Source organism: Pimephales promelas, chromosome 8, assembly GCF_988280905.1.
Source record: "Pimephales promelas chromosome 8, fPimPro1.hap1.1, whole genome shotgun sequence".
Taxonomy (NCBI): Eukaryota; Metazoa; Chordata; class Actinopteri; order Cypriniformes; family Leuciscidae; genus Pimephales; species Pimephales promelas.
Window position 1 is genome coordinate 1,915,092 of NC_142776.1, and position 27,800 is coordinate 1,942,891.

General features: G+C 35.1%; 1 protein-coding gene across 4 annotated transcripts in view; it reads right to left on the bottom strand.

Moving 5' to 3' along the window:
* Positions 1 to 27,800, bottom strand: part of dlgap4b (DLG associated protein 4b) — a 179,049-nt gene that overhangs the window by 41,719 nt on the left and 109,530 nt on the right. For all 4 annotated transcript variants that reach the window (XM_089133708.1, XM_089133707.1, XM_039656519.2 and 1 more), the window contains exon 3: positions 2,475 to 2,524. The gene's annotated coding sequence lies outside the window, so the exon portion shown is untranslated. The remainder of the gene's footprint in view (positions 1 to 2,474; positions 2,525 to 27,800) is intronic.

Below are 27,800 nucleotides of genomic sequence, written 5' to 3' on the forward strand. Positions count from 1 at the left end.
CAGGTGGGCTTTGATCCAACACACACACACACAGGCTGCTCACTCATTCTGACAGCAGGGGGTGCCAAGAGGCAAAACATGGCGCTGGAACACCTGAATATCTCCTCGAGGAAGACTCTGAAGATGAAGTGAAATCAAGTCAGGCTTGCAGATATAAGCAACTGGCTCCACATTTAAATACAGTGACATCAAAGTATTCGACACTTAAGTCATATGTCTGAATTACATTTTATTATGTAATAAAATATGAAATTAGATGCGTCTCAAATACAGCAGGACACTTTTCTTCATCATGTTTGTCAAAGTGTCTCAAAGCTGTGTTTAACAAAATTCATTCTTACATAGATCCTGATCACAGATTGCGCAAATGACGCTAAACACACACACACACACACACACACACACACCATAATCATCATCTCAAAGCATCAATTTGCCAGAGAAACATCTCAGTCAGACTGAGGAAACCATCTGTTCCCCTCTCCCCCCCACCACACACACACACACACACACACACACACACACAATCTCTCTCACACCTCTTTCTCACTTTCTATCACTCTCTTTCCCCCCAGACTCCATCTACCCATCTACATGAGACAAGAACATACAAGACGCCATCATCACATAAAAAATCAGACAGACAGTATGAATGTAACCAAATAGTTGATGGACCCCATTGACTTCCATAGTATTTTTATTTCTACAATGTAAGTCTGGTTACCAATATTCTTCAACATATCTTCTTTTGTGTTCAACAGAAGGAAGAAATTCATACAGGTTTGGGACAACTTGAGGGTGAGCAAACGATGACAGAATTTTCATTTTTGAGTGAACTGTCGCTTTAAGGCACTTTGGGAGGCGAGAAGAAAGTAGGGAGCATGCTGATATACTACATCCCCATAGACGCAAGTTTCTTCAATGAATGAAAAGCAAAACTTATTTCTAAACGAGAACTCTAGCTTCTTTAATTTTTGTTTCAAATATTTCATGTGGAAAGTAAAATGTAATGCGTCATGCCCAGGTATTTATATGTGATCAAATTCCTTCGCAGAGTTCGGAGAGCTATCTAAAGAGGTTATAGAATTTGATAACCACATACATTTAATATTTAAAACTAACTTTAAAGTATAAAACCTTGCTTAAATAATATCAAAAGCAGATTATGAATCACCCAGAGCTTGTTGTTTTGTAGGAGCAGAGCGATGGATAGCAGTATCATCTGCGTCAAAGTGAAACCTTTTGAAAAAAGTGAAAAAGACCATTTATATGTATACAGTGAATAATAATTGCCCCAGTACAGATCCTTGGGGAACTCCCGTAACCATTTCCTGATGGATGGATGGATGGATGGATGGATGGATAGATAGATACAGTAGATAGAATAGATAGATAGAATAGATAGATAGATAGATAGATAGATAGATAGATAGATAGATAGATAGATAGATAGATAGATAGATAGATAGATAGATAGATAGATAGATAGATAGATAGATAGATGGATGAACAGACGGACGGACGGACGGAGAAAATGCTGGAATGTTTTCATCAAAAACCTTAATTTCTTTTCGACTGAAGAAAGAAAGACATGGACATCTTGGATGACATTTAAAATGTTTTTTAAAAAGTGAACTACTCCTCTAAAGCTCTATATATGGAGCAAACGAGCTGATCCGCTGCGTCCTAAAGTCAGCTTCTCTTCAGTGTGATGTCAGATACACATGTAAACATTATAAAATAATTTTGGGTAAAGTTTAAGCATTTTTTAGTTAGAATTTTCTCATTTTAATTTTTAGAATTTAGAATTTTCGATTTCGTTTATATGTTTACTGAAGCATTCCTCACATAAGGGGCTCAAATTGACCCGGGAAGGAAGGATTCGTAACTTTTTAAAATTTCAACCATAAAACTCCTCAAATACATTTTTTTTTTTGTGTATATTCAAGTGCCACAAAAGCCCAAGGGTCTTGACCCCTCCGATAATTAAACAAACAAAAAAATAGCATTTAAAAGTATCTTTAAGAGGGAAGAATGTACTCTATATATTTCGTATACACTACAAGTCAATTAAGCAATGATTCAGTATTAAAAAAACACAGTATTTATTTCTAACACTGTGACGTTGGCATAAACTCGTTACCTTTTACATAATGACAAATCGTACTGAGCAAAAAGCTCATTTATTTCTCAAGTGCCTAACGATGTAATGCGGTACAAGGTCAAAGCAATTATATCATTGAGATAATGATGAGCTTTTTCAAAGAGGCCATGTTTGCATAATGTGTTCGCTGTGGAAATTAATAAGGAGAATATGAATTTTAAAGTCAAAATTTACAATTTTAATGCAAACGGTGTGCTATGGAGCGAGCCGAGGACAGCGCGAAGGACAAGCAAAACTTTTTACACAGTGATGCATCACATGATACTAATATGGTATTCTGGTATGAAATGATGAGTAAAATCATACTTACATTTGTAGGTCATCCTAATTCTGTGCACCAAAACCAGCCGGTGAAATTCTCTGTTGAAACAAAAGTGTGAGTCATTAGCATATATGCAAAACTACAGATTCATGAGAAGATCTGTCGTTTAGAAAGGAATGAACAGCGGGGACGGGTGTTTCACCTGTTCATCTATGAGCTCAACTTCAGCATCACAGTTTCATAAAGCGTTGCGTGACTCGTGAGGAATATGTAGATGAATGTGTGCTGAAGATTACTCTCTCCCTGCACAACACCGACACCATCCATATTCATGAGATTATAGTATAAAACACTATTAATAAACATGAAAACCACACACTCTTGAGGAGAGTTGAGGAATCTATACACTAGAGGACTTAAAGGGATAGTTCACTTTGAAATTAATTTTTGGTATGTTTTAGCTTACCTCAAGGGCATCCAAGATGTAGGTGTCTTTGTTTAGTTTCAATTTTGATATTTTTAGGTCAAACCGTTCTTGTCTGTCAGTCACATAATGGAGGTCTATGGTCACCACCTCAAAGAGCATGCACAGAGAAGTCCAAATTAAACATGATTATGACTCGTAAATGTAAGTACACATTATGACACGAAACGAGCGGTTTGTGAGAAAACCAACAGTATTTATATCGTTTTTACCTCTTGTAACTATAGTGATCTACTGTAACCAAGTGATCTGAGGTAAAAACGATATAAATACTGTTGGTTTTCTCACACAAACCGCTCGTTTCGTGTCATAATGTGTACTTACATTTACGAGTCATAATCATGTTTAATTTGGGCTTCTCTGTGCATGCTCTTTAAGGTGGTGACCATAGACCTCCATTATATGACTGACAGACAAAAAAAAAAGTTGATCAAAAAATATCAAAATAAAAAATGCTGTGGAAACAAAGACACCTACATCTTGGATGCCCTTGAGGTAAGATAAAACATATCAAAAATTAATTTCAAAGTCAACTATCCCTTTAAAATGAGGTAAAAACGTGTCGAATGAAATGGAAACGGATCTTCTACTTTCACATTTGCTGTGTTTCTTTGAACAACTCTTCAGTGTTAGTATAATTATATAATACTGTTCAAAAGTTCGGATGTTTTAATGTATATTTCCTGAAAATACGCATAATATTTGTGGTTTAGAGATTTAGAAAGGGATAAAAGATTTATATTTCACATAAATGCTGTTCTTTTGAACGTTCTATATAACAAATAAACCTTAAAAAAAAGTTGTTACGTAGAGTGATTTCTGAAGGATCATGTGACACTGAAGACTGGAGTAATGATGCTGGAAATTCAGCTTTTGATCACAGGAATAAATTACATTTAAACATATATTACAATAGAAAACAGCTATTTTAAATTGTAATAATATTTTCCAATTTTACTGTTTTTAATTGACTTGAATAAAACCAATTATTTAACAATTACTATGTGTGTTTGTGTGAGTGTGTGTGTGTGAGATTGCAGCCGGTCTTAATACATTCCTAATTAATGCAATCAATCATCTCACAGACTTAATTATGCCAAAGATGCAAAAATTATTCCAGGGTCAATGTGACGATAAGACAATCTCAGGCAAGACATCACACACACACACACACACACACACACACACACACGTTCTAGCTTGTGTTAATTGCTGTGTTTTTTCTATTTTTACTCTCTCATGCGCTTTGTTGACTCTTTAATCTACTTCATTGAAACTAGAACGAACAGGGATATAAAGAACCTGCTAAAGTTTCTCCTGAGCCTCTTTCTCGGAAACGCCCCGCTACTAAAGGAAAAACCTTTGCATTTTTAAAATAAAACATTTACATTTTAATGAGCCACCTTTCCCGTTGAGGATGCCCCCTAAAGGAGTTCATGCTTTAAGATGCTAGTTGTGCTCACACACACCTCTGTGTTCTGCTGTGTGTGTGCCGCGTGATGGATGATCTCATGTTCACATTACAGAAGGACACGTCTGGACCTGAAGCCCCACGGAGAACATCACAGTCTCTGAGCGTTTCAGGCCACGACAGCAAGACAAATATACCAGCTTAACCCTCAGGCGCTCTTCGTTTCGGAGTCACACTTGTTATCCTCCCGGTCAAAAGTGACCGAACACCTAAAAATTAAATTTCCTCCATCCCAGTAAAACCAATGCAATTTATTTTTGTTCTATAATATTTATTCTTTGTAAGATGAGACAATTTGATTGAATTTATTAATATTTATGGTCTATTTTTGCCATGGAAACATATATATATATATATTTCTATATATATTGTTTTTTTCAAAAAATTATTAATGCAGTATTTTAGTTTAATATAGAGTCTAGGCCTTCAGAAAAAAATTTTTTTTGAAGAAAATTAGCACCATCTGGTTACAGTATAGAGAAAAAGCGTAGAATCATGGTGTAACCACTAGATGGCATGTACAGCTCTCTATGGAGAAGCATGTGAATTCCCCAGATGTTTTTGAACAATTTTTTTTTTTTGGTGGATTTGAATATATAGTTGAAACAATCTCAAAAACGATTTTTTAGTTAAAAAATGTAAAAAATAAATAAATAAAAATTTGAGATTTTTTTTTGTGTCAATTTCCCATTCCTTTCCATGGGTCGGTCATTTTTGACCATCGACAACAAGTGTGACTATTTTTTTACAACCACTTAGCATGCTCAGATCATGACCTCAATTTTTTTTTGTATTCACATACATAATGCCATAAAAGTCACCAAGTTTCGTAACATTCTGATGAAGCTGTGATTTTTAGAAATTCAAAACAGAAAATTGACCGGAAATGACCGAAGAGCACCTGAGGGTTAATATCATATGGCCACATTTTTGTCATTGTTCCGGCTCCTCTCTTCTCAGTCTGTCAGTATCGCTCTGTTCACTTCCTGTCTCTATGAAGCCCCTCCTCCTGAAAAGCACACTGTGCTCTGATTGGTCGGTTGGATCAGTGTGTTGTGATTGGTCGTAGTGTGAGTGTGCCAGTTTAACACACTACTAACTAACTCCAAGCCCCGCCCCTTTATTCTGCGCATGAATTATTATAATGAGGAATATTGTGACGTGTTCAAACTCAAGACTACAATGGAGGCGTTTCAGGAGTTCACAAACACTGATATAGAGAAGAACTCGGCAACATTACACACTAAAGAAAGATTAACATGGACAAAAAAAAAAATAGGTCCTCTTTAATATTTATTTTTGCATTAAATTTCTGTGCAACCCTCAAGTGCTCTGGTGTCTCTGAGCTTTCCACGAATGAATCTTTGAAAGCATCGCACATTATTTGCATGTACTGTAGAAATGCATTTGAATATTTCACAACATTTTAAAATGTCTAATTTATTAAAGCCGAACGATAACAGACACCGAGCCACTTTAAATCCACTTGGGCTTCGCCTGAAAATGAGATCATACGCTCGTTTCTGTGTGTTTTACAAAGAGAGCTTTACTGAACGTGAAATAAACTGCAAACAATCAGACGAGAGACTTTAGATGTGTAATGATCTGCCAGACTCACAGACTGTTTCTTTTTGCAAGAATTTAGAAAAATGTTGTATGGCACCCTGCAGCCTTTCTCTCACATCATATCTAATCAAACATGCAAACTCAAAAATTAATGTAGAAATGGTATATTTTCTGGCAGCAGTGAATAGAAACGATAGCAGATTATTTCAGAATGATGCTTTACTTTGGTCTCGATGCAGAAACTAAAGAACCATTGAAATTAATAAAATGATTATTCAGAACCAGCTCTAAATTCCCAGCCCTGTGATCGAGGGTCAAAGCACTGTCATCTCCAGGTGCAAATTCAATAAAATAATTTGATCTTAAATGATCCGGCGACCTCCGTTATCCTGTGGCTTGCAGTCACTTCATTTTGAGAATCACACCGTCTCCAGCTCTTATCTCTGGGTGAGGACTTCAGTTATATCAGGACTAAATCAGAAAGCTGCCCGACTCGCGCTCTCCCTCCCGAAGGCTTTTGTTCTGGTCTGTAATTTGGCCTCCGGTTCCCGCAGAGATATCAGTCGAGTCGATCCTGGCCTCGAAACCTTCAAAACAAGATCAAATAACGCAACCCTGCCCAGCTGTGCCCATCCTCTCTCTCCCCAAAGATCCAGACAGAAACACCCACTTCTACACAGATCATCAGTTGGCATGCTGGATATTATTGTGCTTTTTGAATGATCAGTATGTTTAGGGTTGATTGGGGTGATTTTTTAAAATGTTTTTGAAAGAAGTCTCTTTTGCTCACAAAGGCTGCATTTATTTGATTAAAAATATGGTAAAAACTATGGACACAGAATGAAAAATAAAAAAAAGGTAATTGCGACTTTTTATCTCACAATTCTGACTTTATTTCTCACAACTGCGTGACATAAAGTCCGAATTGCGAGATATAAAGTCCGAATTGCGAGATATAAAGTCGTAATTGCAAGATATAAAGTCAGAATTGATTGATATAAAGTCGTAATTGTGAGATATAAAGTCGTAATTGCAAGATATAAAGTCAGAATTTATTGATATAAAGTCGTAATTGCGAGATATAAAGTCAGAATTGATTGATATAAAGTCGTAATTGTGAGATATAAAGTCTTAATTGCGAGATATAAAGTCAGAATTGATTGATATAAAGTCAGAATTGCGAGATATAAAGTCAGAATTGATTGATATAAAGTCGTAATTGCGAGATATAAAGTCAGAATTGATTGATATAAAGTCAGAATTGCGAGATATAAAGTCAGAATTGATTGATATAAAGTCGTAATTGCGAGATATAAAGACATAATTGTAAGATAAAAAGTCAGAATTGTGAGATATAAAGTCAGAATTGCGAGATATAAAGTCAGAATTGATTGATATAAAGTCAGAATTGCGAGATATAAAGTCAGAATTGATTGATATAAAGTCAGAATTGTGAGATATAAAGTCAGAATTGATTGATATAAAGTCGTAATTGCGAGATATAAAGACATAATTGTAAGATAAAAAGTCAGAATTGTGAGATATAAAGTCAGAATTGCGAGATATAAAGTCAGAATTGATTGATATAAAAAGATATAAAAAGAGATAAAAAGATAAAAAGTCTTTAAAACACTTAAAGTCTAAAAAAAAAACATTTATTTCCTGCAATTGCGACTTTGTTTCTCACAATTCTGACTTAATATCAATTTTGAGATTAAAAAGTCGCAATTATTATTATTATTATTTTAAATCAGTGGCGGAATAAAGCTTCCATGAAAACAGTAATATTGTGTGATACTATTACAATTTAAAATATAATGAATATATGTTAAAATGCAATTTATTCCTGTGTTCAAAGTTGTATTTTCAGCATCATTACTCTATTCTTCAGAAATCACTCTAACATGATTTGATGCTCAAGAAACATTTATGATTATAATCAATGTTGAAACAGATGTGCTGCTTCATATTTTGTGGATTATTCGAAGTTTAAAGGAACAGCATTTATTTGAAATCTGAATCTTTTGCATCATAAATGTAATTTTTGTAACTTATATTACAAACAGCAGTACTGTACATGTCAGTCAGATGCTCTGCTTCTGTGTAAGCGGCTGTTTCTAGGATAGAATAAACTATATTTTATGCAGGTCTCTCTACACGAAACAATGTCCTTAAATTCCCCTGGGATGGAGAATAAATGGCATTGTGAACAAAAAGTGGAAAATATCAATTTACTCTGAAGAGATTCTGCTGTAATCTCGTTTCGAATGCATGTCAATCTGTCACAGAAGATTGAATATAGCGTAGACAGGCAGCTTTAGATGAATAGTTCAGGCATTTAAGAAAAAAACCAATGAAAGAGAGATGAAATGAAGAGCGGGAATGTTTGTTGTGTCTCATGCTGTACCTAAAGGGATTAAATATGATCAGTACAAGCACAGTTAAGCTCAGAAGAGAAAGAATCCGCCTCTGACAGAGACTAATAATCTCATACTGATGTAAAAATATGTTATAACAACATTTATGACTATTCATCATTTCAAATTCCAAACCAGATGGCTCTTCTCTAAAATCATGCATCAAATGACCTTTTCTTTTAAAATAAAATGTTTTTTTGATTGGAAAACACAACCTGGATTCAAACCTGCATCAGTCTGAACCACACACACATCAAACTACATTAAAATAAACAGTGCAATCAAACAAACAAACATACACACTCTCCAAACATAATCTCGCAGACATTGATATATCATGCATGCAAGTCTCACAATATTTCAGAATGTCAAATGTAATGAATTACTCACACATCAAACTGCAAATTTCTGCGATTAAAAAAATTGCAAGTTTTGCACAATTGCACAAAGCAGTGATTATATATTAATATGGCTGTAAAATAATAAACAACTCACAGCATGTGTATTTTTTTAACTGAATTTTGTGATTTGATAATTGCAATCAGACATATTGCATATCATAAAGCCATTTTAACTCTTTCCCCGCCACCAGCATTATGTTGCAAGCCAACGTCAGCGTTTTTGATCATTTTCACTAAACTTTTATAGTATTGAAGCTTCTTTCTGCCAAGAAATATAGCAATTTAAAAATAATTGTGACTTTTTTTTTTTTCTCACAGAATTGTGAGATAAAAAGTCACAATTTCCTCCTTTTTTTTTTCGGGCAGACTCATCACTGATTGCCTAGACTTGTTGTTTAACGACTGCGCTCTGTTACCGGTAGTGTTACCGAAGCAAGTGCATTCTGGGAGTTGTTGTCTTTCATCCACACAGGCCAAAAATACATTTTCTGGCTTTTCTCAGTCTAGAAAGCTCCAAATTCAAAAATAATTTCACATTTCTTCTACATAAATGACCCATTTTAAATACACATTCATCTTTCCTGAGGTAAAGTATCTAAATATATGGCTTGTCATTTCATTAACTCAGTACAGTACGCATTACCATTGCAAAGAATGAAGTTGATTGTTAGATAACTACTCCTTTCATATCATTTCATAATAGTATTTCATACTATTTATTACATTTTCGGTATCATAAATAAAATGTTCATTCATTTTTCTCCTTTTAAAAGAGCGTGTCTTTTTATATTAAAGAACAACTTTAAAACGAGCACATCATGCACAAGTTTTTCTAGTCTCAAAGCCAAATGACACTCAGAATCACTTCATATACCATGTGGCAGTCACGCTAACAACACAACCGAGCACAACTACAGCAATGCTGAACAAATGACATCACTCAAACTAATAACTGCACGAACTGACAGCGTCCGACAGCATATGTCATATAGACTGCACAGTCACCAGCTCAGATTAACGTCCTCGAAGATTAGCACACGCATCAACAGAGTGCTGCCTTTTCAGGCCCTACAGAGAGTGTGTGTGTGTGTTCAGTGCTGCTGGGCAGCCCTGTTATCGTCCCACCGGATCTGAGCTGATTTAATGCAGTTTAAAGGCCTTTATTGTATACGTGGCTGGCAAAAGAGATATCTGTCATCCTATCCTTGCGGTCAATCTCATTTCTTCCAGTCTCCCGAGGGACTCCAGATCCCAAGAGCCTTTGTTCTTGTGGCATAAACTAGCACAATTGTTTCTAGCTTCTGCTACTATTGGGTAAACACAATACTGCCTCCAAATGATAATTAAACCCGCAACTATTTCCAATTATCATAGTGGGGTAGATGCCATAAAGTGCACAGGGACACGTTTATGAGGATCGCACGACTCGGCTAAATCACCACAGACTGCAGCGGCTCGTATATCAGCCAGAGTCAGAAATACTCATAATTAAATCATATAATTAAAAAGCAATACACTGTAGATAGTCACTTATGCAACAGTGTGACCGTACAAACAAACAATCTTAATATGCAAGGTTGTTTTTAATGGAGTTTGCATGAGGTTATAGAAAAACTAGAAACTTGTTATTTTGTTGGGAAGCTTCACTATAGCATATATATATATATATATATATGAAGAGTTCAGATGCAAAAGCCTCTAAATGCCATTTGAAATTTTCTTCTTTAATGATGATTTTTATCAAGCTTGTATATTTAAGTTCAGTGATTTCACTTAAATGGCAATGATAATTACCTATTAATTGTTATTTAAGTGAAATTACTGAACTTAAATATACAAGTTCGACAAAAATCATCATTAAAGAAGAAAATTTCAAATGGCATTTAGAGGCTTTTGCATCTGAACTCTTCATATATGCATTTATTTGATGAAAAATACAGTAAAAACTATTTAAAATAAACGTTTTTTATGAATATATTGTAAAATTGAATTTATGTTTGCATTTATTTGATGAAAAATACAGTAAAAACTATTTAAAATAAACGTTTTTTATGAATATATTGTAAAATTGAATTTATATTTGCATTTATTTGATGAAAAATACAGTAAAAACTATTTAAAATAAACGTTTTTTATGAATATATTGTAAAATTGAATTTATATTTGCATTTATTTGATGAAAAATACAGTAAAAACTATTTAAAATAAACGTTTTTTATGAATATATTGTAAAATTGAATTTATGTTTGCATTTATTTGATGAAAAATACAGTAAAAACTATTTAAAATAAACGTTTTTTATGAATATATTGTAAAATTGAATTTATATTTGCATTTATTTGATGAAAAATACAGTAAAAACTATTTAAAATAAACGTTTTTATGAATATATTGTAAAATTGAATTTATATTTGCATTTATTTGATGAAAAATACAGTAAAAACTATTTAAAATAAACGTTTCTTTATGAATATATTGTAAAATTGAATTTATTTTTGCATTTATTTGATGAAAAATACAGTAAAAACTATTTAAAATAAACGTTTCTTTATGAATATATTGTAAAATTGAATTTATGTTTGCATTTATTTGATGAAAAATACAGTAAAAACTATTTAAAATAAACGTTTTTTATGAATATATTGTAAAATTGAATTTATATTTGCATTTATTTGATGAAAAATACAGTAAAAACTATTTAAAATAAACGTTTTTATGAATATATTGTAAAATTGAATTTATATTTGCATTTATTTGATGAAAAATACAGTAAAAACTATTTAAAATAAACGTTTCTTTATGAATATATTGTAAAATTGAATTTATTTTTGCATTTATTTGATGAAAAATACAGTAAAAACTATTTAAAATAAACGTTTCTTTATGAATATATTGTAAAATTGAATTTACTATAACAATGTTTTATTCTAACTTCATGCATTCAACCCTTGAATATGGGTATGAAGTAAATCAATCCATACAATGTTTTTTTTTTCTTCTATTTTATAAATGATTTGTCAATTAACCCCTTCATTGCTGTGTGCTTTTCTGCACAATACATTTTTTATTTACAAATAAAATGATTCACAACTTAAATGAGGAATATTGATATTGATTTACAAACTTTTTTTGTTTAAATTATACCCATTCCTTTCTATGGCGGTCATTTTTGACGGCGAGTAACACAAGTGTGACTATGTTTTCAAGGATCATTTAACCTTTCGATTTGTTCATAGCTAATCCTACAAAAGTCACCATTTCGATAAAGTAGAAAACACATTTTTTTTGGTCAAAAGTGACTGAAGAGCATCAATAGTTCAGGAATAGCATGCAAAAACAACACTTTTCTCAATTTACCAGTTGTTTCACACCTGAATGACTTTCTTTCTTCCACTAAACATTAACGAATAACTGTTTTCAGTACAATGAAAACGCATGAATCACATGCTTTTAAGGTGCTCATTTCCAGACACTCATTTTTCAAAATGTTCCCTTACTTTAATTGCAAATACCAGTTCAGTAGCAGTGTCAATATTTCATTAAACTATTGTTTCTGGCTCAGTGTCCGCCAGCTCTTAATCAGCCAAACTGCCTGTAGTTGTTCCCTTCAGCAGTGTAAATGCTCTCATAAATCAGTAATGTTGGAAAGGATTGTGGACAGAGAAAGATAGGAAAGAACATCTCTGGTTACATGCCATCAGGAGGAAGGAAGTTAATCTGTCATGTTCAACAGCAGAATGACTCAGCAGAATAAAGTCCAGGATCAGCGTGTGTGACTCAGATCTGGATACAGGACGACTGCGTGAGACGCTGCATAACGGTGACACATTTTATACATGGCATGGGAAATTTCTCGTTCCACATGCAAATGTGTGTGACAATAGCATTTATACAGATTTGTGCGTTTAAAAAAAATATTCGCAATTCACAATTGAAGATGAACCCTAAATGCATGATGTTATAGGTCTTATTATGAACAATGCATCAATGCATATGTTTCGTTGCAAAACGCTCGCCGTCCACACTTTCAAAAAGTTTCTCATCCTGAAATATCGGAAAACGCTAAACTCACCTTACAGCGCATGGGTAAACGCTCACAAAAGCTTATTGATATGATACAGATGGAATAAGTCATCAAGTTATCACACAGACAGGAAAATATCTCAGCATTCACAGATGTTGTTTCAACCCAAATGTGGGTCAAATATGGACTAACCCAAATGTTGGGTTAAAAATGTAATAAAAAAAATTCACAATTGAAAGTAAAAGTTAAAGTTGGGTTAAAATTTTTAAGGATAATTTTTATCCCAAAGTTTGGTTTTGTCCATATTTGACCCAAATTTGGGTTAAAACAACCCAGCAATTTTTTGAGCCGAAAACGCACCTGCGAATACGAGCGGATTTCTGTCATCTTTGCAGAGCTGTGATATGAAGAGTGTGCAAAGCAACTGTGTGAAAGTGAATAGCACATGACAGGACTAAACACGACTATACGCCATCGTTTTCAAACACCTCTGTTTTCACAGTCCACACTACAATGTGAAAACACCGTTTTAAAATGTATCCACACTCTAAAAACGCTGGGTTGTTTTAACCCAACTTTGGGTCAAATATGGACAAACCCAAACGTTTGGTTAAAAATGTAATTAAAAAAATGTAACCCAATGGCTGGGTTTGTCCATATTTGACCCAAAGTATGTTGGATGTAAATTTTGATCTTGCAATGTTATAGGCTATTTGTTGCAATTTTGCACTTTTGACAAACAGTCTGAGATATTCAACGCTATCTCACGACCAATTCGTACGAGTGATTAAAAAGTGGCTAATTCGTACCAATTCATACGACCTCACTCATACGATTTGTCTAAACCCACGTGATGGGTAGGTTTAGGGGCGTGGTCAGGAGTAGGTCATTCGTACGAATTCATACGAATTGGCCAATTCGTAAAATATGTACGATTTAGCAAAAATGAGGTCGTACGATTTGTTACGTATTAGCCACCTCGTAAAATTCGTACGAATTCCCGGGTTGAGATATTTGAGGGTTTTGTGTAATAAAACAATACTGTCTGAAATCATAATTGTATTGCATTGTTTTAAACATTAAATATTTTATTTAAAACATTCCTCAGACACTTATTCAGTTATTTATAATATATACGTTGTTCAAAAAGCAAAAGTAGTTTCAATGTAGCTAGCTACTTTTTGATGAACTTGTAGTGTAGCTAACTACTTTTCCTAAAGGGTAGCTTGACTGTAGTTTAACTACTTTAACTTACGAGTAGCTTGTAGCTTGTCAAATTACAGTATCAGAGTAGCTTTCCCAACACTGAGTAAATTGGGACCACGAGGGGCCAATCATATTCTAGACACGCCCTCTGTGCACCAACATAAATGCGACTGCGACTCTGAATGCATCATGATCACCAAAGCCAAATGAAAATGTATACATAGATCGCACTTTTGACGCAGGCGCGTCTGTGACGTCAGCTGCCTAAAACTACGTTTTTCTCAGTTTACATGCCATAGACATATACACTAGACTTCACCTTGGCTACGGCAGTTCATTGGAACGAATGCGTCAATAGAGCCGCCATCTTGAAACAGGGGAGCCCCTGTAGTAGACACAGGTCTAACGGAAATAAAATCACCATAAATCATCATGAATGCGATTTTTCTTGTTTTTTTTTTGGTTCGTTCCAACGGTCAGACATGTATTTATCATTTATTTTCTTTTTTTAAACATTCTTCCTAGTTCAGATTTCATCCGTGAACATCATACGCTGCACAAAAGTCCGCCACCATCAATGAATTCGAAGTAAAGGCAGAGATAGCAGCGTTACCTAGCTACTTCCTATGACAAGATTCCTGTTCCAAGATGGCGGCGGTTTTGACGCATGCTTAGAACCCCAAGGTGACGTCTAGTGTATATGTCTATGATTACATGCAAACAAAGTTTTCCAATAGACCATTTCACAAGATGTAAACAACACTGGTCCAGAAACACTTCCTGTTTCAGTTTGTAACTGTTTTCTTTATTTCACATGTAAAGAAAACATCTTAAAGATGTTTGTTTAACTTTTTGATTCAGTTTTAAATGTTCTGTTGGTTGTATTTTATCCCAGCTTATATATAGTGTTAAAAAACTGAAACAGGAAGTGCTTCTGGACCAGTGTAGTTTACCTCTTGTGAAATGGTCTATATCTCACTCTGGCTGGAGTTTTTAGAGAGAATCGTTTTCAGAAGCGAATTCTCCGTTTGCGTGCGAACGAAGGGCAAAAACCGAAGAGAAACGTCTCCATTTTCCATTATAACCAAGTACATTAGTGTGGCCAAGGCCTCGGATGTGCAGTAAGCCCACATGAAGACCTGGAGCATCTCCAGAAGAGCCGTGGGAAGTGGCTCCTGTCAGCCTGAAGTGTTCTGCAGATGGCTTGTGATGATGTGGCGTAATGTGAGTGAGTTTTGGGCCACTGCTCTGCAGATTACTGATGAAAGCACCTTTGCCGGTTTGAATAGTGCATGAATGGAATTAGTGCATTAATCCTGCGTGTCCCCAGGCTCTCGCATGCCCTACTTTCCCAAAGAGAGCAGAGCCCGTCCATTCACTGCACTTGTTCCTGGAACTATCAAAAAATGGCTGTGAGAATTCGACAAGGCAATACGACGATCTTATAGCTTAAAGCTTTATTACAAAGCTCTTTAAAATGTAACATATAAATATGCATACACACAGACAGATGTGTGAAGCTAAACTGACATGCTTTGATATTACCATAAAAATGATTGAAAAACAGTAAAAAACATGGTTTGAGACAATGGAAGAAAATGGGGCAAATTTTATTATTAAAATATTCCGTTTCAATAGTAAAGCCACAACATGTAATAATAACAAAAAAAAAGTGTTAATTTGATTTTAGTGTGAAAAATAGCTTTTCTGTGTGAAGTTATGTAATGCCTAAACCTAAAATGACTGATAAACATTTACAGCTCAAATAAAACATTTTATAACAGAATAATTCATGTATATGCATTTATAAAACAATAAGCTTCACATTTCTGCTGCCCTGCATGTACATCACTGTAGCCTTTTTTTTAAAGAAAGGAGGGAAGAGTTGAAATTATTAATGTGTTACGCCTCACATGCCCTCGGCTGAGCTTTACTTGGACCGAACCCAAAATATAAAGATACAGAGACCAACCCCAGTTTGCTGTGGTTGATCTCAAACATATTATTCCACAATAATAGATCAGCGTACAAATAACTGAGCAGGAATAATCCTCTTTCTTAATGTGTTCTCCTCCTCGAGTCTTCATTGTGCACTGAGTCTCAGGGTTTTTCTGTATTAGTGAGGGATGTTGTATATCCTCTGTGCCACATCTCTGGATATACAGCTGCGTTCTGCGGGCGTCCCGTGAGGCACGGGCCAAAATGGAGTCTGAACCGAGAGTGTGATTGAGGCTGTACCAGAAATATAATACAACTGACAGACTGACTGAAATTCAACCTGTGCTGCTCAGAAACATCACCATTCCTGCACTCAGGCAATCGATCTTTCCTAGAGAACATCTGATTGACATCTAATGCACAAAATAGTGGAGAACTAAAGGAGTAGTTCACTTTAAAAAAATCTTTTGCTGATTATTTACTCGCCCCCATGTCATCCAAGATGTCCACGTCTTTCTTTCTTCAGTCGAAAAGAAATTAAGGTTTTTGATGGAAACATTCCAGGATTTTTCTCCATATAATGGACTTCAATGGGGTCCAAACGGTTCAAGGTCCAAATGAGAGTTTCAGTGCAAACTGTTCAAAGGGCTTTAAACGATTCCAGACGAATATGATGAATAAGGGTCTTATCAAGCGACACGAGCGCTCATTTAATAAATAAATAACAAAGTTTCAAGTTTTATAAGCTCAAATGCTCGCCTTGCTCTGTTCTGTGTGACTCTCCTGTTCGAACTCGTTCATCAAAATAAACAAATCTTTTTCCGAGCCATTTGGTTCATTCAACGAACGAAACGAATGAATTGACTCTGAAAAAGATTCGTTCATCGTCTGGAATCGTTTAAAGCCCTTTGAACAGTTTGGACTGAAAATGTCTTTTGGTCCCCATTGAAGTCCATTATATGGAGAAAAATCCTGGAATGTTTTCATCAAAAACCTTAATTTCTTTTCGACTGAAGAAAGAAAGACATGGGCATCTTGGATGACATGGGGGTGAGTAAATTATCAGCAAGTTTTTTGAAAAGCAAAAAGTATTTCCCCTATATAACTACTCCCAATGTATTTTCAAACAAATTCAGTGAATTTACACTGTGAGTGCAATGTTCATCTTTCTTTAGAGTGTAATGTTGCTGTTTGAGTATTAAAAAAGCTCTGCGTTCTTCTCTTTATCAGGGTCAGTGTTTCTGAACTCCTGAAACGCCTCCATTGTAATCTTGAGTTTGAACACGTCACAATATTCCTCATTATAATAATTCATGCGCAGAATAAAGGGGCGGGGCCTAGTTGAGTTAGTCAGTAGTGTGTTAAACTGGTGGTTATGGTAAGAGCGGGACATTTCCAAAAACACACTCGACCAATCACAACACACTGATCCAGCCGACCAATCAGAGCACAGTGTGCTTCTCAGGAGGAGGGGCTTCACAGAGCGTTACTGACAGACTGGGAAGAGAGGAGCCACAACAACGACAAAAAACGAAAGTAATGAACATACAAGCTTGAAAACCTGTTCAAGAGTTTGTAAAAGTGCATAATAGATCCACTTTAATTCTTGCTGCATGCCTATGAATAACACAAACACACGACACCAGATTTTTAAACAATTCTAACAACTTTAAAATGTGGTTGCTTTGCATCTGACAACTACAAAATCTGATTCAGACCAGTTACTGTTGTTTGAAAGCTCAAGAGGGTATAGAGTAATCCATCAATACAGTAGAAACACAGCATGCCAGCACATTTAGTGAGATTAATGAGCGATTGATGCTCGAGTGTGTTGAGAAGCGTGACGGGCGTCAGCTTGTGGTCTTCACACTGGGTTTAAACACCGATCTCTGGAGAGAGCAGACCACATGTCTGACCGTGTCTGCTGGAGTTTAACCTACACTGCTGACAGCTGATCACACGCTTAATGAGGGGGGAAGCTGTGCCAGGCTCATTTACATTTGTGCACTTGGCAGGCGCTTTGAGTTTGAACCAAAGCATTGTCTCTGGGAATCAAACCCATGACTTTGGCTTAGGTTTGCTATAGCACATCGATCCACCTGTTGAGTGACATACTGACTGATACGGCAGAGATTGATTAAGTGCTCATCAGTTATCAGACTGTGACCAGAGTCGACGTTCTTTTGACGCTACATACACAATCAAGACTGTAAAAGGGCTTAAGTACACTGTAAAAAAATATTTTCAAGATTTGTTATCACAACATATTTTCTTTTGTCAAATCAACTTTATAATCATTTATTTAGTTGAGATAACTTATTATTTTGAGTTTCTGATGATTAAATTAATCTCCTTCATTGTATTAACTCACTTTTTCCAGTTCAATCAACTTAAAATTTCAAGGCAACCCAAGTTACTTACTTTTTTTAAATTAAACCAACAATATTTTTTTTTACAGTGTAGTAATCACAACATTTTTTCTTTTGTCAAATCAACTTAAATAATTTATTTAGTTCAGATAACATATAATTTTGAGTTTCTGATGATTAAATCATTCTCCTTCATTGTATTAACTCACTTTTTCCAGTTCAATGAACTTAAAATTTTAAGGCAACCAGGTTACTTACTTTTTTAAGTTAAACTATCCATATTTTTTTTACAGTGTATACTTAAAGAGTGTAAGGGAATTATCGACATCATGAAATGTGTGTGAATTAACATGAATTCCTGAGTCTTCTTGTGAATAACGAGAATGAATGTATTTTGGGATCGTGGACTGGTACATTAACATGACAGAGTAGCAGCCCGTCTGCCACGGATGGAGAGAGAGAGAGAGTCTCGCTGGTGTTTCTCAGTGAGGACGCTCCATCAAACGCACCAAAGAGAATCCAACACGTTAGACCCTAAAGCCACTGTCACAACCATTCAAATATAGAGCTACGCTTTTCTCAGCGTTAACTGTTATTACACACGCCCGGAGTTTGATGGAGCAATAAAACCTCTCCATTAGTCATATTACGGCAACAAACAGACACCAGTCGAGGAGTTGTACAATGACACGGATGTGTTGTGAAGATAATGCTGTTATCTCTACAAACGTGAGCAGCAAATCATGCTGGAACATTCACTTGTTCACACTGGGGATATACACTCACCTAAAGGATTAATAGGAGCGCCATAATAATACTGTGTTTGACCCCCTTTCTGCCTTAATTCTCCATGGCATTGATTCAACAAGGTGCCGAAAGCATTCTTTAGAAATGTCGGCCCATATTGATTGGATCGCATCTTGCAGTTGATGGAGATTTAGATTCCACCACATCCCAAAGATGCTCTATTGGGTTGAGATCTGGTGACTGTGGCGGCCATTTTAGTACAGTCAACTCATTGACATGTTCAAGAAACCAATTTGAAATGATTCCAGCTTGGTGCATTATTCTGCTGGAACTGGAAGTATCCATCAGAGGATGGGGACATGGTGGCCATAAAGGGATGCACATGGTCAGAAACAATGCTCAGGTAGGCCGTGGCGTTTAAACGATGCCCGATTGGCACTAAGGGGCCTAAAGTGTGCCAAGAAAACCATTACACCACCACCACCAGCCTGCACAGTGGGAACAAGGCATGATGGGTCCATGTTCTCATTCTGACTCTACCATCTGAAATCGAGACTCATCAGACCAGGGAACATGTTTCCAGCCTTCAACTGTCCAATTTTAGTGAGCTCTTGCAAATTGTAGCCTCTTTTTCCTATTTGTAGTGGAGAACACAGAACGTTCCCTGAATGGTCCCTTGAGGTTATTTTTTTGGGAACCAAACAAGAACGTTCCATGTAGGTTATTTTTAGGTTCCATTTTTATAACGTAAGAAGAATATTCTGGTAACGTTCCCTTAACCTTAAGGGAAAGTTCTAGGAACGTTCTGGGAACCAAAAACTAACGTTCCCAGAACGTTCTCAATACCTAAATTTGTTTGCTGGGTGGGTCTTCTGCTGTTGTAGCCCATCCGCCTCAAGGTTGTGTGTGTGTTGTCTGCATACCTCGGTTGTAACGAGTGGTTATTTCAGTCAAAGTCGCTCTTCTATCAGCTTGAATCAGTCGGCCCATTCTCCTCTGACCTCTCGCATCAACAAGGCATTTTGACCCACAGGACTGCCATCGCATACTGGATGTTTTTCCCTTTTCACACCATTCTTTGTAAACCCTAGAAATGGTTGTGTGTGAAAATCCCAGTAACTGAGCAGATTGTGAAATACTCAGACACCAACAACCATTGCTTAAATCCCCTTTCTTTCCCATTCTGACATTCAGTTTGGAGTTCAGGAGATTGTCTTGACCAGGACCACACCCCGAAATGCATTGAAGCGACTGCCATGTGATTGGTTGATTAGATAATTGCATTAATGAGAAATTGAACTGGTGTTCCTAATAATCCTTAAGGTGAGTGTTTTACGATGTGAGGTTTATACTAAGGTAATTCAATGAAAAAATAACCATTGTACTGAATTCAATAGTTTACATATAAAAGTTTTGATTGACAGACAAATCAGAATATCAGATTTTAATAATAAATGAATAAGTCAGACATCAGTTATAAATAGAGGTTTTCAATCTTTAAGATGCTACGTACTCCCAAGTACAATCATTCACCCATCCAGCTTTATTCACATATAAAGACCCAATGTATTCTAAATGTGAAAATATATTTCTATTCACTATAGTTCTGCACTGTTAGATACATGTGTTTATTTATTTCTTATTCATTTTGATTGTTTTATTTAATCCTTTTTTTCTTTTATTTTGTTTATTTATCATTATTATTATTATCTTATTTGAATTATTATTATAATTAATATTTAATATGAATTAATATTATTATTATTATTATTATTTGAATTTTACAGAAATGTTCTCAAATTTTTATTTTTACTTTTCCAATTTGCAACAGGGTCACATCTCTTATCTTGTAAAAAAAAATATATAATTCATAATTCAGTCTTTGCTGTAAATGACCTTTAAAATCTTGTAAATTTTAGATGCACAGTAACACAAATAACTTTATGGCATATTACATAAGCCATAAAAATAACATGCGCATCGTTAATCTTAAGCGCTGCATATGACTCAAGGCTGAGCGCTTACATTAGAATGAATCCCTGAAGTTCACGTCGACTGAAGGACCGCGTGTGTCACCTAATTATCCGTGTTTTCCTGGCCGCCGTGATAAAGGTCGAGCGAGTGCTTTGGCAGCACTGACTGATTGACAGGTAACTTAGGGCAGGACGAGAGGCAGTGCGAGTGAATGCGGTTCGGATGTGCAGTTGGTGTCTCTGTGGGCCGGCTGATGTGATGCGCTGAGACTGAGAGCTAAAGGTCATCAGAGCAGAGGGGAGAAAACTGTACTCACACACACTCACAAATCATGTTTACAGTACCACAGTGTTTCTTACAGTAAACCTAGTTACCATGAAGCAAAATAGATATTGAATATTGCAGTATTTATCATTATTGTTTTAATAATCTTGAATCAGAATTAAGTTCCTCTTGCATTCCATCTCTTCTCTTCTCTGATGATGAGGGCGGGGCTATAACCTGTCACTCACATGAGATCAGCCAATAGCAAACCACAACCAATCAATTTCTCACAGACACAATCAAGCCACGCCCACATTTGTTCTGGTTCCAGAAGCGTTTCACTCGATATACGACACAATAGAGAAGAAAGACTAGTGCAACTTCTGTTTCATGCTGACTTTTATAGTAGGATATTATGGAAGCTTGTTTCCACCATAGAATGAAAAATAAAAAGGTAATTGCGAATTTTTATCTCACAATTGCGAGTTTACATCTCGCAATTCTGACTTTATTTCTCAGAATTGCAAGATGTAAGTCAGAATTGCGATATATAAAGTCAGAATTGCGATATATAAGGTCAGAATTGCGAGATATAAAGTCAGATTTGCGAGATATAAAGTCAGAATTAATTGATATAAAGTAAGAATTGATTGATATAAAGTCAGAATTGATTGATATAAAGTCAGAATTGATTGATATAGTCAGAATTGCGAGATATAAAGTCAGAATTGATTGATATAAAGTCAGAATTGCGTAATATAAAGTCAAAATTGCGAGATATAAAGTCGGAATTGATTGATATAAAGTCAGAATTGCGTGATATAAAGTCAGAATTGATTGATATAAAGTCAGAATTGATTGATATAGTCAGAATTGCAAGATATAAAGTCAGAATTGCGTGATATAAAGTCGGAATTGATTGATATAAAGTCAGAACTGATTGATATAAAGTCAGAATTGCGTAATATAAAGTGAGAATTGTGTGATATAAAGTCAGAATTGCGAGATATAAAGTCAGAATTGCGAGATATAAAGTCAGAATTGCGAGATATAAAGTCAGATATGAAGTCCGAATTGTGAGATTTAAACTATTCTGAGGGGGAAAAAAGTTAGTCCTTAGAATTGGCCTGATAACTCGCAATTGCTTGTTTTATGTTTATATCTCACAATTCTGAGAAAAGATGTCAGAACTCCGACATATAAACTTGCAATTATGTATTATAAAGTCCGAATTGCGTGATGTAAACTCATAATTGTGAGAAAAAAAGTCAGAATTGTGAGATAAAAAGTCACACTTCTGCCGCAATTCTGACTTTATAACTCGCAATTGTGTGAAAAAAAGTCTTTTAATTTAAAAATGAAAAATAAAATTTAAAAATTACAAATATTTTTTTTATGTTTTTTTATTTTATTCAGTGGCGGAAACAAGCTTCCATAAGATGTTGAAGAATAATGTATGCAATTATTTTTTTCTTAGAAACACATCATTTCAACCAACTATATGTGGATGGCAGATTGATTCAAAATGTGTAATATAAAATATAGTACAGCAATCTAATTACAACGTAAACTTTTTAATACATGAAAGTTATCTGACAGACATTATGTTAGTGATTTTGAAGGTCAAAGACTGTGACATTGAACATGAAAGGTGCATTAAAAATCATTGCGAAATTCATGGCGTTGAGTTTTTGCTAAATCACGTTGTGAATTTCAGAGCTCTTCTGTATATTACTGTAATTCCAGCATGAAATAAAAAGATGATGGTTATTTTGGGTTTGGGTCGAGTTTGGGTCAGAGAATCTCAACTTAAAGCCCGTTCAGAGCTCTAATGTCAATCATCTCTAAGAAACTCTATAACACTGATTGTGCACCGTACTGTGTATCGAATATGTATTATATTTGGGTTTGAGGACAGGCTGCATTTATTTAATGAAAAATACAGTAAAAAAAAGTAATTTAATTTTCTACAGTATGTGAACACATTAGAAAGACTACATAAATGTCTTTACGGTCACTTTTGATCAATTTAATGCATCCCTGCTGAATGAACGTATTAGTTTAAAACGAAATGACCCCCAAATGGTAATGTACATTCAACATGTTTTTGTGGTTCTGTATTGTATTGTATATATTATACATATTCACGTATATGTACAAAAACAGTATGTTCTATATCTCAGCACATCGCATTTAAAATATAAGATGAAAGTACGGCATGTTTTAACATATTTAGCATATTTTGTTGTATCCTGGAACAACATTTCTGTCCCACCCCTAAACCCAACCCTACCTTAACTTATCCCAAAAATCAGAGGGAAATGAACTTAGTATGAACTGTAAACTTGTCCCTTCAAATCTGATTGGTTGATTGGAATGTTGATTCGGGAACACGTTGATGAAATCTGTCATATGAAATCAGAAATAATTGGACAGCTGCGCTGCTCGGATGTTTCATGTATCTGTTCAATCAGCGAGTTAACAAAAGGTCAAGCGCTAATTGTACCAGTTCTTCTGTCAGCTGACACCTGACGGGTCTCTCAAACCCCCAGAACATGTTCCTGACAGTAAAGCAGAGACCAGAACGCTGCAAACCTTTATTGGTCTGCAGTAAGAACGTGCCGGTGAGATCAACATTTTGAAAGACTTTCACATGAACATATGAAGTGAAATAAACAGACTATGTCTTTAGAGCTAGGTTGACCATCTAACATTTATACTTTTCAGATTAAAATCTACCTTTTTTTTACCCATTGATTACTCATTTTTGATTATTGCTACTGATATTTATTGTTATTGCTGCTGATGATGATTATTGCTGCTGTTTCTACTGTTGATTATTTTTGCTTTTGCTGTTGATTATTAACTCCATAGCAAGCTGGGGGACGTGGAGGGTTTCAGAGGATTAGTTTACAGCAAACATTGAACCAGACTATTTAAAAGTTGAGCAAGCATTCTCATTGGCTCCAGGATCAGCAAAGGGCCAATCAGCTTGTGCCATGCATTAATTATGTTATTGTTTGCAGATTGCATGTAAAGGATCAATCATTTGAATGACTAAACAAGATATTTCAAATAAAGTTATGTTCACTGTGTAAAACATTTTGATAAAAGTTGTCACTGAATGTGAATGACTTTCTCTTGCCTAAACTGAATTTTAAGATTTTTTTTTTCTTTTTTGATCATTATTATTTTATTATTCATGTATTTACATAAAACAATAAAGTGCTCACATTAGCTACACTTTTAGAAGAAATGGTTCTATTTAGAACCAGAAATGGTTCCATCCCCCGCTTCATATGGAACTCCAAAATGGTTATAGAACCTTTTTTTTTTTTGGTAAAAGGTTCTATTGGCCAAGTATGGAACCCCAGGGTTCTATATAGAACCCAGAGAAACCATTTTTTAAGAGTGTATAGAACCTTTTAGGGGTTCCAAATACGTAGCGCTGATAGAACCTTTTCAGGTTCTATATAGAACCTTTTCTTCTAAGAAAATTCCACCTTATGCTAGGCAAGATGAATCCGTCACCAACATACCTTAACTTTTCTATATATCAGAACACATATCATCTCAAAATCGAAAGAAAGAAAGAATGGATTGTATTTTGCATATAGAAATTGAGTCCTATTTTTAGGACCAGTAAGTGACAATCAATGACAATTGAACGATCACAAACACCCCAGTCACCATCATCTCTGTCTGTCTGTGATGCAACAGCCGTATCCTGTTTGATGTGCTAAGATAATTAAACAAGATGAGGCTTCCCAGCAATTAGAGCTCATCAATACAAAATCCCTGATTACAAAAAACAAAGCACCACGAGCCACAAACACAAGGAATCAAAGTCAAGTATCGACACAGTCCTGTTGATCATTCGGGTGTCATGCCTTTAGCGCTCTCACTGATTGTTTAATTCTTCAATACTGATTTTAGATTTTCATTATGGTTCCACTAAAAGTCTATTCTAAATTCTATATAAACCAACTGCAACGTTCACTCGAAACTCCCTTCACACAGAACATTTATTGAAACTAAACCACAATCTTCATCACACAAATACTATTAAATGCTTTCATTATTATTTAAAATAATAATTTGCCATTTTATCATTATTATATTAAAGTTTTAGTTTTCATGTTATTTATTTATTTGACCTTATTTTAGTTCTAATTTTCATGAGACGTTTTTTTTTTCATCCTATATTTGTTTTATTTTATTTCAGCTTTATTACAATTATAGCAAATATGTTTTTTAATTAGTTTAAATGAACAATAATAACCCTGATTACATTTTCTCATTTACATATGATCCTCAATATTTACATTTTGACACCTATTAATACTAATCAACTTGGTTTGGATGCTGTAACTCATTTCATTTGTGAAAACGTAAAAATAAATAAAGAATACTCAAAAGGTACAACAGCAAAACCAGCCCGTTTAATCACAAGATGGGAAAATGAACATGAAAACCTGATGATGCTACAACAGAGCAAAACATAAAGCAAATGTGATAAAACTGATCAATTAAATCTCGCTTTCGGGAATCTAAAGCATCAAATCATCTGACCTTATTCATAGAAACACAAAAATGAGACGAGACCGAACAAAGCTATAAATCAAAACGAAAACAGATTTCAGTGAGGATCTCATTCTCTCAACTCACCATCTGAGAAGTGTGTGTGTGTGTGTGTGTCTAGGCTGTCATTTTCTCTCTCTCTGACATATATAACAGACAGCAACACTTCCTGTTTCAGCGGGAATGACAGGATGTTTGGGAAGCAGCACAAAACAGGAACTAGAGCAACATCATCATGTTGATTACGAGTGTGTGTGTGTGTGCATGCAGATACATCACAGGCATTGCATATTACAAATCGAAGGTTTTCCTAAAATATCAATGCAAAAAAAAAAAATCCATTTCAATTTGAAAATTGGGGTTAAATTTGACATTATCATTCAGTTATCAGCTATTCTGAACCAATCCAAATGCATGATTCATTTATTCAATAAACAATAATGACATGCTAAAAACATTGCTTTGCATTTGTTAAAACCACCAAACATCATCCTCACTCTTAGAAGAAAAGGTTCTATATAGAACCTTACAGTAAAAGGTTCTATCAGCGCTACATTATTTGGAATCTTAAAAAGAGGGTTCCTCTGGGTTCTATATAGAACCTTGGCCAATAGAACCTTTTACCAAAAAAAAAATGGTTCTATATGGAACCATTTTGGAGTTCCATATATGAAGCGGGGGATGGAACCATTTCTGGTTCTAAATAGAACCATTTCTTCTAAGAGTGAACACTCTGTGCTTCTGCCCTCACAAAGAATGAGATGAACTAGAGCACATTTTTGTACCATCCAGAGGGCTGAAAGAGTGTTTTGGGGGCTTTGTACTGTAGAATTATTGCCAGGTCAAAGGGGACAGACAAAACCACATCCCTCGGAGGTTAAAACACACACACAGCAGCTTTATACTCGATCCGGACGCACACACTCCTGCTTTATTAAGGTGGATAAAAGAAGAGTGTGTTCCTCCATTATGACAGATGTGAACCTGAAGGAGATTCAGCTGAAGCTTTTGAGACTCGACAAAAACACCCTCCATTATAATAATCTCTGTGTACTAGAGCTTATTTGCGCTGTGCGATCAACGAAGCGTCAGCAGAGGTTGTCATCTCGACTCGACACACTGATCCTCAACAAACCCGTGACTCCGATCTTAAACTGATAATACTCTGATTGTTTTAATCCAATCTTCCTGAATCATAATCATACACTGTTCGTTCGTTGGCAAGAGGAGAACTGAGCGTTTTTTTTCTCAATTCTGTCACTGATGGTTTTTTCACCTTTTTCGCCTTTCAATTTAAAGTATGAGTTCACTTTAAAAAAAAAAAAAGATAATTTACTCACCCCCATGTCATCCAAGATGTCCACGTCTTTCTTTCTGTGGTCGAAAAGAAATTAAGGTTTTTGATGAAAACATTCCAGATTTTTTTCCATATAATGGACTTCAATGGGGTCCAAACGGCTCAAGGTCCAAATGAGAGTTTCAGTGCAAACTGTTCAAAGGGCTTTAAACGATTCCAGACAATGAATAAGGGTCTTATCAAGCGAAACGATCGCTCATTTAAAAAATAAAAAATAACAAAGTTTAAATTTTATAAGCACCTTGCTCTGTTTATTTCATTCATTTTATTTATTGAATGAACCAAATGACTAGAAAAAAGATTCGTTCATTTTGATGAACGAGTTCGAACAGGAGAGTCACGAACGCGCATCACAGAACAGAGCAAGGTGAGCATTTGAGCTTATAAAACTTAAACTTTGTTATTTTTCATTTATTAAAAGAGCGATCGTTTCGCTTGATAAGACCCTTATTCATCGTCTGGAATCGTTTAAAGCCCTTTGAACAGTTTGCAGTTTGCACTGAAACTCTCATTTGGACCTTGAACCGTTTGGACCCCATTGAAGTCCATTATATGGAGAAAAATGCTGGAATGTT